This window comes from Phragmites australis, chromosome 7 (assembly GCF_958298935.1).
Source record: "Phragmites australis chromosome 7, lpPhrAust1.1, whole genome shotgun sequence".
In the NCBI taxonomy this organism is placed as follows: domain Eukaryota; kingdom Viridiplantae; phylum Streptophyta; class Magnoliopsida; order Poales; family Poaceae; genus Phragmites; species Phragmites australis.
In genome coordinates, this window is record NC_084927.1 from 14,667,420 (window position 1) to 14,683,098 (window position 15,679).

The window sequence follows — 15,679 nt, forward strand, 5'->3', positions numbered from 1 at the left end:
GTGAAGAGGGCATACAAGAGGGCGATGCTGTGGCTATATATGGATGCTTGTGTCCCACTTCAACAATGTAGAAATGAAAAAAGAAATAATGATGTAACTTGAATTCAGCGTACAAAGCACTGTTTACCGGCCCACAAAAGCACTTATCCATCCTAGCGAAGTAGGCCGCAGGTTGTGCGTGGGAAAGCAATGTGGGCCTTGGCTTGGCTCAGCTGGGCTGAAATCTCCCAGGAGGTAGAAAACCAGAAAGAGGCAAAGAAAACTCAAAACCTGACTAAAGCTGGCAAAAAGAACTTTTCATAACCAAAATTCAAGAATTTTGGGATGTTTCACAACTTGGCTATTTCTCTAATCTCTGTTCTGACGACCAGTTCTGTGTAATAAACACTAGAATAGTTGGGGCACCGTAATTTTTAGTCCCTCAGCAAGTTAGATGGAACCATAGCTTTATTTACAACCTTTTTCAGAGGAGAAACGCAAACAAGTGCGCCCAAATGTCTTGCCCTGTCTGTCCTGTTTCAGTCTTACAATCTAGTGTCTCGTCTAGTCATGTAGGTAAGTGCTATTTCGTAGCATGCAGATCATAGCTAGTAGCAACTTTCTACAGTCTAGTGCAACAGCAACAATAAGCTTGTTGATCAGTACCTCTCATATATGATTTTCTCTGGCACATGTGGGTGTCTGGAACCAGATTGGATAGCCTAGTTGCTTCAACACTTGTGGGTGTCTCGAGCTGCAAGGGCAGAGACTCCAGCCGTCAATTGTTCAGCACCCCGCTTCATGAAATTTCTGCAAGCAGGTTGCCATTCCTGATGCTGCAGTACACAGATGGCATGGTCACTGTATGAAACCTTCACCCTCAGATTTTTCTTTGAAGGGTGCACCGGGGAGTTTTGTCCCACCTGAATGCAAGCGCCAGGGGTCGAACCCGACAGCTTCGGTTCCCTCTTGACCCTCACATTGACTTGGAATTTAGTTTCAGAAAACCAAATGGGAACCGTCAGCTTCTGTCCCAATGTGACATGCCTGGGTAGCCCGGCACTCATTGGGTTGCAGTTTCTGAGAAATGTAGGAGAAATATCAAATGCTAATCGATGACTCTGAAACTCCGACCAAGATTAACAATTTTCTCTCCTTCTCTAGCGTTCCTTGAGCAGCTGGGCATGGAGACGCATTGATGCTGGAGAGCCTTGTGCAATTGCGACAGCAGGACGCTGGAAAGTAAACCTGAGATATTCTATTGGCCAAGCATTCGTACTCAGATTTACCAGTCACTGCGAAACCGGTCTTGCAAGGATAGGGACACACCATCAATCAACTGTTCAACACCCCGTTTCATGGGTTAGAATTCTGTGGCAGCAGGTTCGAATTTCTGATACTGATATCAACACACACCTGTGACGTGAGGCTGTGAATGTAATCCCATTTTCCATTCAACATTCCCCGTGCCACAATTCAAACTTCGCAGTTGCGTTTACTGACAATTAAATCTTCAGTTCCAGCTGGAGTTCAGAGAACCAATGGCAATGAGTAAATAATAACTGGCTGAACTGTCGAGAGGTGAGATATTAGTCCAAGTCATGACAGGTTCTACCGATTCTAGAACATAGGGAATACCTGGAGCTTCAGCTCCAGCCAATCTGGTGAAATGGTAGGTTCAATTTTATGAACCGTAGTTCCGAATTTTCTGTCATATTGTTTTATATCAACTCATAATAGGGATCCGTTGGGATCTCAATCTCAACACAATGAACAATACTCACATAGTTAATGGTATATTAACCGTTCATATTCATCACATCAGGTGGGTGGGGTATTTATAGCCATATCTCAACAACCACAATCATCATTACATTAATGTCTATGTTCTTTAGAATGTTCTTAGAATATTCCATTCTAATACAAGGGTATTACAGCCAATATACTAATACAACATTACATCAACTAGAACATGCCACATGTCTACAACCGCATGCAACGGCCAACCCTTAGAGCCAATGGCAAACCACATTTGGGCCCCCCTTCGGCTGATGTTTGATCTCCTCCAGGTTCTCCTTTGGGTCCTTCACTTCGTTGTGGTTGGCCTTTTGCTCCGTTCTTCGCCCGTGCCTCCCGAAGGGGTGCTTTCAACCTCCAGACCTTCACCCTCCACCTAGTATCTCTTTGGGCCACCCTCGGAGCCTTCAGCGTGCCCTCCGAGACCTCCGACTTTGGTACTTGGCGTTGTCCTTCCTCTTCGGCCTCATCTCTGCAAGAATTTCCAGAACCAGCTCTCTATTATATTAGCATTGTTCATCCTTACCTGTGATTTTCCAAGGCAGGCCGAAGCGAACTGGGGGGATCAGGAGAACCAGTGTGGTACCATTCCCCCCAACAGTGCCCCCTCGTGGTTGACGTATGACTTTTGGGGGGGGGGGGGAGGGGGCAGAGATTCTTTAGAAAAAGGGGGATGGTACCCCTTCACTCAGTTCCCCCCTTTAGCCTGCTGAAGTCATCTTGAAATATCATTAAAATGGTGATTAATTTTGAATTAAATTATCTATAACTGACCGAGGTAATGAGGAAAAAAATTCCACTGTAATTACATCTTGATTTAGTGATTAAACGTCTTTAATTAATTTTATTCACAAACGGTTTCTGCGTTAAACAGTAACACTCCAATTTATTGACACGTGTCATGTTGCTATTCGTCCTACATGCGCTAGTGTGCCTTGGTTTTAACTCCCACGGGTGAGGGGCAGTATTAATAAGAGTTATCGTCCCCCCACCCACCCCTAATGGTACCTCACTCATTTGCGTTCTCTCCAGTCGCCTCAGCGCCTTGTCCCTAGGCTTCGTTGAGCTCTTAGCCATCCTTCACCTTTCGCATAGCCAACCCTTCACCATCTTCATGGTTTTCTCCGTTCCCTTCAACAAGATGACCAAGTTCGTGATTCAGCGTACGAGTGACAAGCTATCTTTGGGGCTAGCAGCTTTACCAAGGAACATCTCACACAGATGGTGGAGAGCGGATGTGTCAGTGTATCAAGTAAAGGGGTACCTCGGCTAAACAGGCCCCACGTCAGGTGCAAACGGCCAGGGGAACATCTCCTAAAAAATCTAATCGGTTGATAAGTTACCCCGACCAGTGCAAAGCCTCCAACGACCAATCTCGCCGCATCTTCACACAAACCCACGACCAGCCCCCCTGGTCGCTGGACCCGATTGGATGCTTACCCAGATAATTCTCTTCACCAGGCACCGGCCCCGACGGATAGGGTCGTAAGCAGTGCAGGGGGGCGTGTCCCATCCCGTAGCATTAAAGGCTACGATGTGAGACTTTACAGGCCAGCACAGCGCCGCACGATAGATGGGATGTTGTCAGCCATTCGGCAGGGCAAGTGGACGGAGATGGTGCAGGGGCAAGTGGACGGAGATGGCGCATAGGCAAGTGGATGGAGACGGCGCGTAGAGGCAAGTGGACGAGAACGGCGCGCAAAGGCAAGCAGATGGGGACAGTGCAGAAGTGTACCATTCCTTCCCATCGCATTAAATCCAGCAGGATAAGGTTCTACAGGCTGGGCAAAGACGGCGTGCGGTAGCACGATATACAATGCTGTCAGAGCAAAGTTGCGTGCCCAGTACTCTGTAATGATGATCTGAGTTAGATATTAGAATGAGCAGAGACCATCTGTGGAGGGCCCGCATGTTAGTTCTCCCTCTCCCTACTATATAAAGGGACAAAGAACCCGTTGTAAAGGGGGGAGATCAATTCTGGCAATCTGCTAGATCCATGCATAGACACATTCTCTCCCTGAAATGCCGTTATGGGACGGGGTGTAACGCCCTATCCGCAAGGCTATGAGAGGTGCACTGGCTGGATAAATTCCGGCAGGTCCTAGCCGAAAAGTATGACGGCTCGACCAACCCAGAAGAGTTCCTACAGATCTACACCACCATGGTACAGGCCACCGGAGGACACGGGAAGGTTATGGCCAACTACTTCCCTACCACCCTGGCTAGTTCCGCCTAGTCTTGTTTTTATGAATCTCCCCTGTGGGTCGGTAAACTCCTGGGAAGACCTGTGCGACTAGTTCATCACCAATTTCCAGGGAACCTATGCCCGACCAGGGGTCGAGGACGACCTGTATTAGGTTCGACAGTGACAAGGTGAGTTGCTACTAGACTACATCTGGTGCTTCACTGAGCGTCGGAACACTATTCCAAGGATCACGGGGGAATCCGTGGTTATAGCATTCAAAAGGGGGGTCAAGGACCAGAAAATGGTCGAGAAGCTGGCCACCCGAGTGATCCGAAACACCACCGAGCTCTTCGAGCTCACAAACAAATGCGCACAGGCTGTGGAGGCCCGAGAGCAGCAGATCGACTCCAGGTCACACCCAGCAACCGACCGGCCTGCCTCTTCCAAAGGAGTCCACCGGAAGAACAAAAAGAGAAAGCGAAAGGCCGGATCGCCCGAGGTCTTGGCAGTCGAACAAGCTGGCCTTACATGCCGATGCTTCGAAAAGAAGACAGGAGAAAAGGTCAGGGCTACTGCCTGATCCATCGCACAGACGGCCACGACCTAACCGAATGCAAGGTCGTACAAGGCATCATCGACCAGGAGCTTGGAAAACGTAAGCACAAACGCGACGACAATGATGAAGACCAGGCTGCCCCCGACCAGTCAGCTCTAGGATTCCAACAAGCCGACCACATGGTCCATCACATCTTCGGAGGTGCCGTGATGTATTCCTCTAATAGGGAGTACAAGTCAGTGGTCTGGGAAGTATGAGCAATCGCATCAGACCCGAGCTCGCGCCTCAAGTGGTCGGAGATCCCGGTCACCTTCAGCCAGGCCGACCATCTGACATATGTCAGGAGCCCTGGTCGCTACCCCATCATGGTTGAACTCATGGTACAGAACATCCGGCTAGGCCGCGTGCTCATCGATGATGGGAGCTCGATCAACCTTCTCTTCATCGATGCACTGGGCACCCTGTAAATTTTGATAAGCTCTTTGAAGCCATCCCTACCTTTCTTCGGAATCACCCCGGGCTCCTCGGTCAAACCGCTAGGACGAATTGAGCTACGGTCACCTTCGGCTCGCCGGACAACTTCAGGACTAAAAGGATCCTCTTTGATGTGGCCAAGTTCGGGATGGCGTATAACGCGATCCTCGGGCGACCTGCAATGGCCCAGTTCATGGCCGTCACTCACTACGCGTACCATGCAATCAAGATCCCTGGGCCAACAGGGAGCATCACCATTGCCGGCAATGCCAAGACGGCCCTACACTACAACAAGAGGAGCCTCAACATGGTCGAGCTGACTCCCAGGTCACAGCCTGAGACTGTTGAGCCCAGCGGATGGCCGGTAAAAGTCCAGGTCGATGCCAGCCCAGACGATCGACTCAAAGCAGTAAGCCTGGACGACACTGACCCGACAAGGACCGTCCATATTAGGGCCTCACTGGACCGAAATAGGAACAGACGCTTGTCACCTTCCTCCAGGCAAACGCGAACGTCTTTTCATGGGGTCTGTTTGATATGCCCGGAGTCCCTAGGGATGTGATCAAGCACAAGCTATCTGTATGGCCTAACACACGACCCGTCAGGCAGAAGGCGTGATGGTTTGCCGTCAACTGGAAGGAAGCACTTCAACAGGAGATTGACAAGCTCCTAGAGGCAGGCTTCATCCGAGAGGTACAGCACCCGGAATGGTTGGCTAACCCAGTCATGGTTCGGAAGCACAATGGTAAGTGGAGGATGTGCATTGACTTTACTGACCTGAACAAAGCATGCCTGAAAGATCTATTTCCCCTTCCCTGAATTGACCAGCTGGTTGACTCAACTGCCGGCAGTGACCTATTATGCTTCTTAGATGCCCGGTCGGGGTACCATCAAATTAGCATGTGTAGAGGGGGAAGAGAAAACGGATTTTGTCACACACTTCAGGGTCTTTTGTTATATAAAAATGCCTTTTGGCTTGATAAGTGCTGGCGCCACTTACCAACGGTGCATTCAACTCATTCTCCAACCACAGCTCGGTAGAAACGTCGAGGCATACATAGACTATGTGGTCGTCAAGAGTCGAATCAAGACAGACCTAGTCGCCGACCTCCAAGAAACATTTGATGATCTCCGGAAGTACCATATGAAGCTGAACCTGGAGAAATGTACATTCGGGGTTCCGTCCGAAAAGCTGCTGGGGTTTCCTCGTATCTCATCGGGGGATTGAGGCAAACCCCGACAAGATCAGAGCCATCGACCAAATGTGGCCGCTGACCAGGTTAAAGGAAGTCTAGAAACTAACGGGATGCATTGCTGCGCTGAGCAGGTTCATCTCATGGCTGGGGGAAAAGGGACTGCCACTCTTCAGACTCTTGAAGAACAACGACCAGTTCCTATGGAGACCAGAGGCGGAAACGGCATTCCAAGAACTCAAAAGGTACCTCTCCACCCCTCCCGTACTAACCGCACCTCGACCCAACGGGGAGCTCTTGCTCTATATTGCCATGACACCACAGGTCACAAGCACGGTCCTGATCGCCAAGCGAGAGGGCCTCCAGCAACCGGTATACTACATCAGCGAGATCTTACACGATGCCAAGGCTCAATACCCACAGGCTCAGAAACTGCTGTGCGCCATTATGATAGCCTCTCGCAAGCTCAGACACTACTTCCAAACTCACAAAATCAAGGTGATCTCCTCGTTCCCAATTAGAGAAATTCTCCATAATAGAGATACAATAGGGAGAACAACAACGTGGGAAGTAGAGCTTAGGGGATTCGACCTTTAGTTCATCCCCCAAACTTCTATCAAGTCTCAAGCGCTGGCCGATTTCGTAGCTGAGTGGTCGTCCTCTAAGCCCGAGCAGGTGTAGCGACCGGAGGAAGACGAGCACTGGACCTTGCATTTTGACAGGTCATTCACGCTGAAGGGAGCTGGAGTAGGGGTGGTTCTGACCTCACCCATTGGCAACATCCTCAGGTACGTCATTCAATTGTATTTTCCAACCACTAATAATACCGCTGAATATGAGGGCCTCTTGTCCGGAATGTGAGCAGCCTCCACATTTGGGATTAAACGATTATTAGCGATAGGGGACTCACTAATAGTTGTAAACCAGGTGCAAAAGGAGTTTCAGTGCTCTGACCCAACGATGGCAGCATACCTTACCAAAGTGAGAAAGCTAGAGCGACACTTCATCGGCATTGAGGTCAAGCACGTCCCTTGTAAGGACAACTTCCTAGCCGATGAGCTAGCCCGTCTAGCTTCTTCTCGAGAATCTATCCTGATTGGAGTCTTTGAAGAAAGACTCTCATGACCATCCACCACGGTCTCGGGCCAAGGTGATGGGGATGCTCTGCTCTAAAACGGAGCACCCGAGACAACACCTTTGGAGACAACACCTCCTTCGGTACCGTCGACCTCGGGTGACCATCATGTGGTCGCCCTACTCGGTTTGGGTACGGCCTGGATGGATCAGATCTTGGACTACCTTTAGAACCGAGCAATCCCTGATGATGATGCGTCAGCAGAAAAGGTCTCGCGGTATGCCCGCATATACTCCCTGGTAGAGGGACGCCTCTATCGCCGAGGGAGCAATAGCCTCTTACTGAAATGCATCTTCCATCCGGAAGAGGAGAGCACTGTGCTCTCTGATATCCATAGAGGCATATGTGGTAGCCACGCTTCATACCGCACTTTGGTCAAAAACGTGTTCCGACAAGGATTTTATTGGCCCATTGCCCTCCAGGATGCCTGCGAGTTGGTGAAACGGTGCGAGTCGTGCCAGTAACATGGCCGAAATACCAACCTACCAGCCCAGGCACTGCAAACTATACCACTCTCTTGGCCCTTCGCTGCCTAGCAGCTCAATATCGTGGGACCATTCCTAAAAGCCCCAGACGATTTTGAGTTCCTGTTCGTAGCAATTGACAAATTCACTAAGTGGATCGAGGTCGAGGCAGTTAGGAAGATCATCGCCGCAGCAGTGATTAAGTTCATACAGGGGCTGGTAGTGTGGTTTGGCAGTCCATAAGGCATAATCATGGACAGCAGAACTCAATTCGCTAGTAGTGCTTTCCATGACTACTGCAAGGAAATCAGGACCAAAGTTTGCTATGCACCTGTGGCTCACCAGCAATGGACAAGTCAAGAGGGCAAATGGGATGATACTACAAGGGATCAAAACTCGGATTTTCGATCGGCTTAAAAGCTATTCAAGGCATTGGGTGGACGAACTCCCCACAGTACTCTGGTCACTATGGACGACCCCCAGCCGGGCCATGGCCAAAACCCCTTTCTCCTTAGTCTTTGGCGCGGAAGCCATGCTCCCCTCCAAAATCGCCCTCCAATCACCCTGAGTCAGCAACTACTCGGACAACGACCAAGTGGTGCGACGAGACGATGACATAAACTTGATCGAAGAGTTCTACGATCGCGCTCTGATTCGAGCCGCCCGGTATCAGCAGAGCCTCAGACGCTACCATGCCCGAAGGGTACGACAACGAACACTGGTCGTAGGCGACCTCGTCGTTAGGCAAATTCAGAATAAGGTCGGTCGGAATAAACTCTCCCCTAAATGGGAGGGACCCTACAAGGTTGTTAATGTTAGCCGACCTGGCACGGTCAAGTTAGCCATGGAGGACAGCCGTGAGTTACTCAACCCCTGGAACATTGCCCTGTTGCGCAAGTTCTATGTGTAGGGTCGCTCAGAAACATGTATGTTTTCTCTATTTTTGTAGGACCTTCTGGTTGAGCGTGGAATACAACCTGTAAGTTCTCAAATTAAAAAACCAGGCTCCTTGTTTTGTAGGACCTCCCGACCAAAAATGGCCCCGTAAATTGGTCCTCCGACCACGCTTGATGGCCACTACCAAACCTGGAGACCAGCATGAGGTTGACGTGTAAAACCTGCCATACACTCGCCTCTATCTACCCCTAAAAAAGTCAAGGAACCACTTATACTCCTCCCTGGGATGGCAACTCACCGCTCCAGGGATCAGACAGCGATCAGCATAGGGGCCAGGATGCGCGACCGACGCAAAGGCCCTATTGGAGCTGTTGACTAGCTCCAGCGCACCCTGAAGACCTCGCTTTTGCTTCTCCAACTCTTCATCCTCATTGATCTTCTTCTCTAGAAGGTTCCAAACAATCCCCTCCTCATCATCTGAAATATCGATGATGTTGGCCAGGGGGTCCGCCCAGGCAGGAGAGCGGGATGGCCCTACAGAGGGTGGCTTTTTGAAGAACGGTGTAAGCTTGCTGCCTGCGGGCGCTATTCGGGCGGGTATAAGCTCTGATCTTGCAATCATGACTGTGACAGAAGATTCATCCGGAAGCACCATGGCAGGCGGATCCAGGGAGGGAAGTAAAACCCCCTCCACCAATTCATCCAAAATCGTCAACCTCTCTGGTAAGAAGGGAGGGGAACACACCGTGACCTCTGGATCCGTCTACCTACGGAGCCGAGCGTGAGACGAGACGAAGAAACTGGACTCTAGGCGCAAAAGTGCTCAAAGAAGGAAAGAATGCAGAAGGACTCGGAGGACCCTCAAACACCTATCCTTTAAAAAAGACTACAACAACATTCAAACCACTCTAAACCTGTGGGGGCACGCAGAAAAAGCCAAGAGTCCTTCAGATCCAAACGGCGATAAATATGCCTCCCCCTTTCTTCTCCCCCAGAGCATTTGAAACCTCCCCCCGTGATGCGGAGCTCAAAGGTTGAAACTTTGAGGACGGACGACGTCAATAACCACTCCTGGGGTGTCGGTGTATCAAGTAAAGGGGTACCTAGCTAAATAGGCCCCATGTAGGGTGCAAAGGACCAGGGGAACATCTCCTAAAAAATCTAATTGGTCGATGAGCTACCTTGACCAGTGCAAAGCCTCTAGTAACCAATCTTGCCGCATCTTTACACAAACCCACGACCAGCCCCCTAATCACTGGACCTGATTAGACACTTGCCCAGGTAATTCTCTTCACCAGGCATCGGCCCTGATGGATAAGGTTGTAGTCGGTGCAGGGGGCGTGTCCCATCTTGTAGCATTAAAGGCTATGGTGTGAGACTTTATAGGCCGGCGCAGCGCCGTACGACAGATGGGATGTTGTCAGCCATTCGGCAGGGCAAGTGGATGGAGATGGCGCAGGGGCAAGTGGATGGAGACGGCGCGCAGAGGCAAGTGGACGAGAATGGTGCGCAAAGGCAAGCAGATGGGGACAATGCAGAAGTGCATCGTTCGATCCCGTCGCATTAAATGCGGTAGGATAAGGTTCTACGGGCTGGGCAAAGATGACGTGAGGCAGCATGATATACAATGCTGTTAGAGCAAAGTTGCGTGCCTGATACTCTGTAATGATGATCTGAGTTGGATATTAGAATGAACAGAGGTCATCTGTGGAGGGCCCACATGTTAGTTCTCCCTATCCCTACTATATAAAGGGATGAAGACCCCGTTGTAAAGGGGGGAGATCAATTCTGGCAATCTACTAGAACACTGTGGTAACCAAGTGAGATCTACTACAACATAAAAAACAGGACGTAGGGTTGTTATCCTCCTGGATACCCGAACATGTATAACCCTCGGTGTCCCCAAATCCTTCGTTTCCACGCATAGACACATTCTCTCGCTGAAACGCCGTTCACACTCCCACCATCCGACATACCCCAGAATTATTGTCAGGAATTATCCTCAACAGGATGGCTTCGCCAAGTAGTGACTCTCAGGTGCCTTCTCCGGAGGAGGCGAGGTCACATCCTTGTGATGGCGAAGTGGTGGTCTTCATCGAATTCTTTACGGCCGACCTTCGCTATCTGTGGTTGAAGGTTGTGGCTCGCGTGTTGGAGCGGTATGAGCTAGAAATCCATCAAATAACACCAAATGCCATCGTCCGCATGTCCACCATCGCGTGGGCTTGGAGGACCCGAGGCCATGCCCTCAACTACGGTGCCTTTGCTCACCTTCATTATGCTCACTACCAGCTGAAGCAGTTATAGGTGAATGGAGTCGAGCACGTGGCCTCGTATGGTAGTGTGTCCTTCGTTCCCAACAGTATGGCGGTGGTGCATGCGAAGGGCTATCGGAACATGCAGAGCAATGACTGGACCATGTTCTTGTTCTACCACGTATTCTCGAAGACTGCAACATGTCCTCAAAGGCCATGAAGATCGCCTTCCATTGAAAGCTTATGGTGGAGATGGTTCCCTCTATCTAGGCGAAGGTCAAGGCCATCGCAATGATATCCAAGCGGCTCGACGTCCATGACCTCATCGAAGAGTATTCCGTAGTCGGGTTTTGCCTTTCACCACAGGATGGACGTTCGATGGCCCATCCACTGGCACCGTGGATGGGCTTCGATTTTTTAAGATTCAATACAAAGGAGTAATGGGTAAGTATAGAAGTCTCCTTCAATATCTGTTTGGAATTTACTAACTTTCTTTGTTATCAGAGAGCGTTGAAGAGATGGAGGCGACCGTGGAGGCCTTGCTCGAGCCGCACACATGGCCTGAGCATGATGAGCTGATGGAGAAGGTGAAGAACTCGTGGCTCAACCGCGTCATTGACCCATGTGCTCTTCATAACGGGCCACGCCAATTGCCTCCGAAGGCCTCCTGGTGGATGAAGGAAATAGAGATCGCTACTGATGATGCCTTTGCCTCCGATGCTATCCCGAAGCCAAAACACTGCAGTGCAGAGGCTTTGCACATCCCAGCCCCCAACAAAGGGAGGGCTGCCACCTCGCCCGAAGGCCAGGGCAAAAGTCCAACTGTGTCAGTTCGGCCCACCGATGATGATGAGCTAGCGACTGCTCCCCTTACCCCAAAGGACGTAGTGGAGCCTCTGATCGCCACGGTGCTACTCACTGCCATCCCGCCTTTGGGAGAGGACAACTTTGAGATACATGACACACTCTGCCACCGAAGCCGCCCCCTGTACTGTAGCCACCGAAGCCTCTCCCGAGGTCAGGGCTCACGAGGTCTCTCTCGAGGACGCTCCTGAAGTGCACTCGAATGATTCGAGAGGAGAGAAGACTTTAGGTAAATTTCTTATGCCCTTGCTTAATTTTTTCTTTGTAGTAGCTTAGACTTTGTTTTGTAATAGAGAGCACATCTCTGCAAGAGACTCCTTTGCATTGACCCGGGAAGGGAAAAGGGTTCATGGGGACCCTTGAGGTCCCCCGTCCGAGTTGGAGTGCCGCGGCCTCGGAGGGTTTCAACTTCTCTGACCTCTTCGGGAGGCCAGCCGCTGTGCCCTCCTTGCTTGCGCTCAGAGTTACCCTTCCTCAGATAGAGGTCGAAGGGGCGTCTTTAGAGTTTCTCCCCTCAGTCTTGATGGACCATATTGTTGCCTTGCACATGAGGGTAAGGATTTGAGTCCATTTCTTTAACTATCGCCGAAGCCGGATCCCGGCTAGAGGAGGTACTGGCCATAGCACACCGAAGGGGAGGTCAAGAGCCTTCGGGTCGCTCTCGAGGAAGAGCTCAGGCATCGGCTTGCTTTGGAGGCCACCCTTGCAGAGGAGAAGAAGCGGCAGCTTGCCCTAGACATTGCCCTCGAGGAAGAAAAGGTGGCTTGAGGGCATGAGTTAGTTGCTCTCATGGAGGATACCAACGTGATCTTTGTGGAGGTGTCCGAGCTCTTTCACGAGCTAGGTTTGGACGACGCTCCCTCTCCTTCGGTCACAACTGACCTTCGAGGGGTCCTCGGCTAGCTCCAGCGCATTGCACACGTGCTCAAGTCTGGTACGTGTACCTTCAGTGACTTTTGTGCTAGAGGCGTCATCATGGCCACTCTCGCCACGCTGAAGACTGCTAGGTGCATGCACTTTGAGGCCCTTGGTGCGCTAAACTACGAGTTCCCAGTAGAGGTCAGCGTGAAGGCCACAGATCGTGAGGTGAAGAAAGTTGGGAAGGTTTTCTTCCAGAAGTATTGGTTTGCTCGTAGCCGAGTGGAGGCTCTTGCCACCACTCGGAGCATTCCTGCAACACTTCGGATTCAGGAGCGGACGCCCCCGAGGGATCAAGTGGAGGGAGCGCAATGGAGGGTGGGCAAAGTGGAGAAGGTGACATTGGCAGAGCCCAGGTGTGAACCTTCAGCCTGGCCCCACCAACCTTAAATTAGGTGTGTACTTTTATCGAGTTTTTGTAAAACATGATGCTATCAATGAAAAAGCTTCATTTTCCATGCATCTTATTTCGTATGTTACACCCTCACATTTCAGCATTTCAATGTGCAGCTGGATGAGGCCCTCGGCCCCTTCTCAAGCGAAAGAATGCTTTGTCTTCAGGCCTTGGGCAAAAGAGATCTTCGTTGGATTTGTTACCTCTGGCTATGAATTACAATGGTTTTTACATGCTCGACACAACCTAGTGAAGGTTTTCTACTTCGACATCCCAATGGGGACTTCGAAGATTATTTTTGTGAGCACAGGGCTATCCAAGGTGCATATAACATCGAGGCTCGAGAGTTCTAGGAAAGCTTCAAGAATTCTGTGCTAGCGGCCTAGAGGGAGCGTAGGTCCGCACAACCATTTACAGAGACATAGCTCTTGATCCCCAAGGATGTGCCTATCAAACGGCCTGGAGTCACCATGCCCGATGTTCTCATGGAGACCTCGTCTTCGGAGACTCTACATTCTTAAGATTGGCCTGACAAGGAAGTAGATCCCGATGCCCCTTTTTACACTAGGCATGGTTTCACGTTTCAATTGGTGTGAAGCTGTAGGTACAAAGAGATGTTTACGAGGGATCCTTCCGGATACATAGACAAACCTCCGTCATTGTAATGTATATTTTGTAGCTTTGGCTCGCCTGACAAGGAAGTTGTGACAATTTGTTATTTTTGTCTCGCCTAATTATTGTTCTCAAAATGAGGAATGTAGGCCTGAGAGAACTTCGATATCATTAGTTATGCAATTAGCATCACCAAGATACTCACCTCATAGCAGCAAATTCTTGGACTTCAACCATAGGCTAGTCCTTAGACTACAACGCTTCGATGTCTAGGGGAAGGCCTTAGACATCAGCCCTCTGGGACCCTTAGGCTCGCCTATTCTTTGCAGTGGTGAGTCCTTAGACATCAACCACGGGGGAGTCCTTGGACTACATCCCTTCATCGTCACGGGTGAGTCCTTAGACATTAGCCCTCCGGGGCTCTTAGGCTCACCCGGTCTGCGTAGTGGTAATTCCTTAGATGTCAACCACGGGGAAGTCCTTGGACTATGATCCTTCATTGTCATAGTTGAGTCCTTAGACATTAGCCCTCTGGTACCCTTAGGCTCGCTCGGTCTTCAGAGTGGTGAGTCCTTAAATGTTAACCATAGGGGAGTTCTTAGACTACAACCCTTCATTGTCATGGGCGAGTCCTTAGACATTAGCACTCCAAGACCCGTAGGCTCGCTCGGTCTTCAGAGTGGTGAGTCCTTGGACTACGACCCTTCATGCGCGAAGCAAAGTCGAATATTTTTTCGGGAATATATTTTCATTCATTTAGTGATTACACAGGGAGGATGCCTCATTAAAAACCCTGCACCCCAAAGTAGGGCTTACCCCACACAAAAAAGAGTACATCTCTAAAGACATCTACCTGTTACATTTTGCAGAAAAAGTAGGAAACATCATAACTAACCCTATCTATTAAAGCAAATAAATGAAAGGTAATTCTTAGACCCAAAATCTGCAGAGCGACTCCGTGTTCCATGTGTGAGGGAGTGCTTCGCCTTCCAGTGTAGCCAAGCAATATGACCCCGATCTTTGGGACTCCGTCACAATGAAAGTGTTGTCCCATTTGGACCGGAACTTCCCAACTATTTCATGATTCATCTTTCATAGGAGGACAAGGTCTCTGGGCTTGTATGCGATGTCCCCAACCTTCTTATCTACCCATTCCATGTCTCTTCTTGGTACTTCATGAGGTTTTCCACCACTACCAGGTGAGTCTCTTCTCTGAGATCTTTCAATAGTGTTTCGTCTCCAAAGTCAGCAGAGAAAACCCGCAAAGATTTAGTTCTTGCCTCTTATGGGGTTGCAACTTCATTTCCAAATAACAAGCGAAAGGGCGTGAAGCCTATGGGCCAAGTGACTCTTGTGCGGAGGGACCACAAAACCTTCGGCAATTCCTCCACCTATTTACCCTTTGGCAATCCTACTAATTGCTTGACTACCATAGTAGATATTCCTCCATTGGCCCTTTTGACCTCTCCCTTTTGACCTCTCCTAACCCTTTAGAGAAATTTCTAAATAACACGGAGTCGAACTACGTCCCATTGTCAAGTGTTATCTCGCGAGGCACCCCAAACTGGCACACAATAGACTACCAAAAGAAGCATTGGATACTCTTTGCTGTGATTCAGCTAAGCGGCGTGGCTTCGGCCCATTTAGAGAAATAGTTGACCACCACCACTACATACTGAAGGTCTCCTAGCGCTTGAGGGAAAGGGCCGATGATGTCGATTCCCCATCATAGTAATGACCACACCAATGGGATGGGTTGCAAAGCGTATTGCCGAATGTGTGATTGTCTTCCCATCCACTGGCACCCGGGGCATGCTCGAACCAAGACTTATGCGTTCGAAGCCGCCGTAGGCCAATAGAAACATTGCCAAAAACACCTTTGTGATGAGGGCCCTCAGTCCTGCATGGGATCCACACAGCCCTGATGCATCTCCCTGAGCAACACCTTACCTTCAG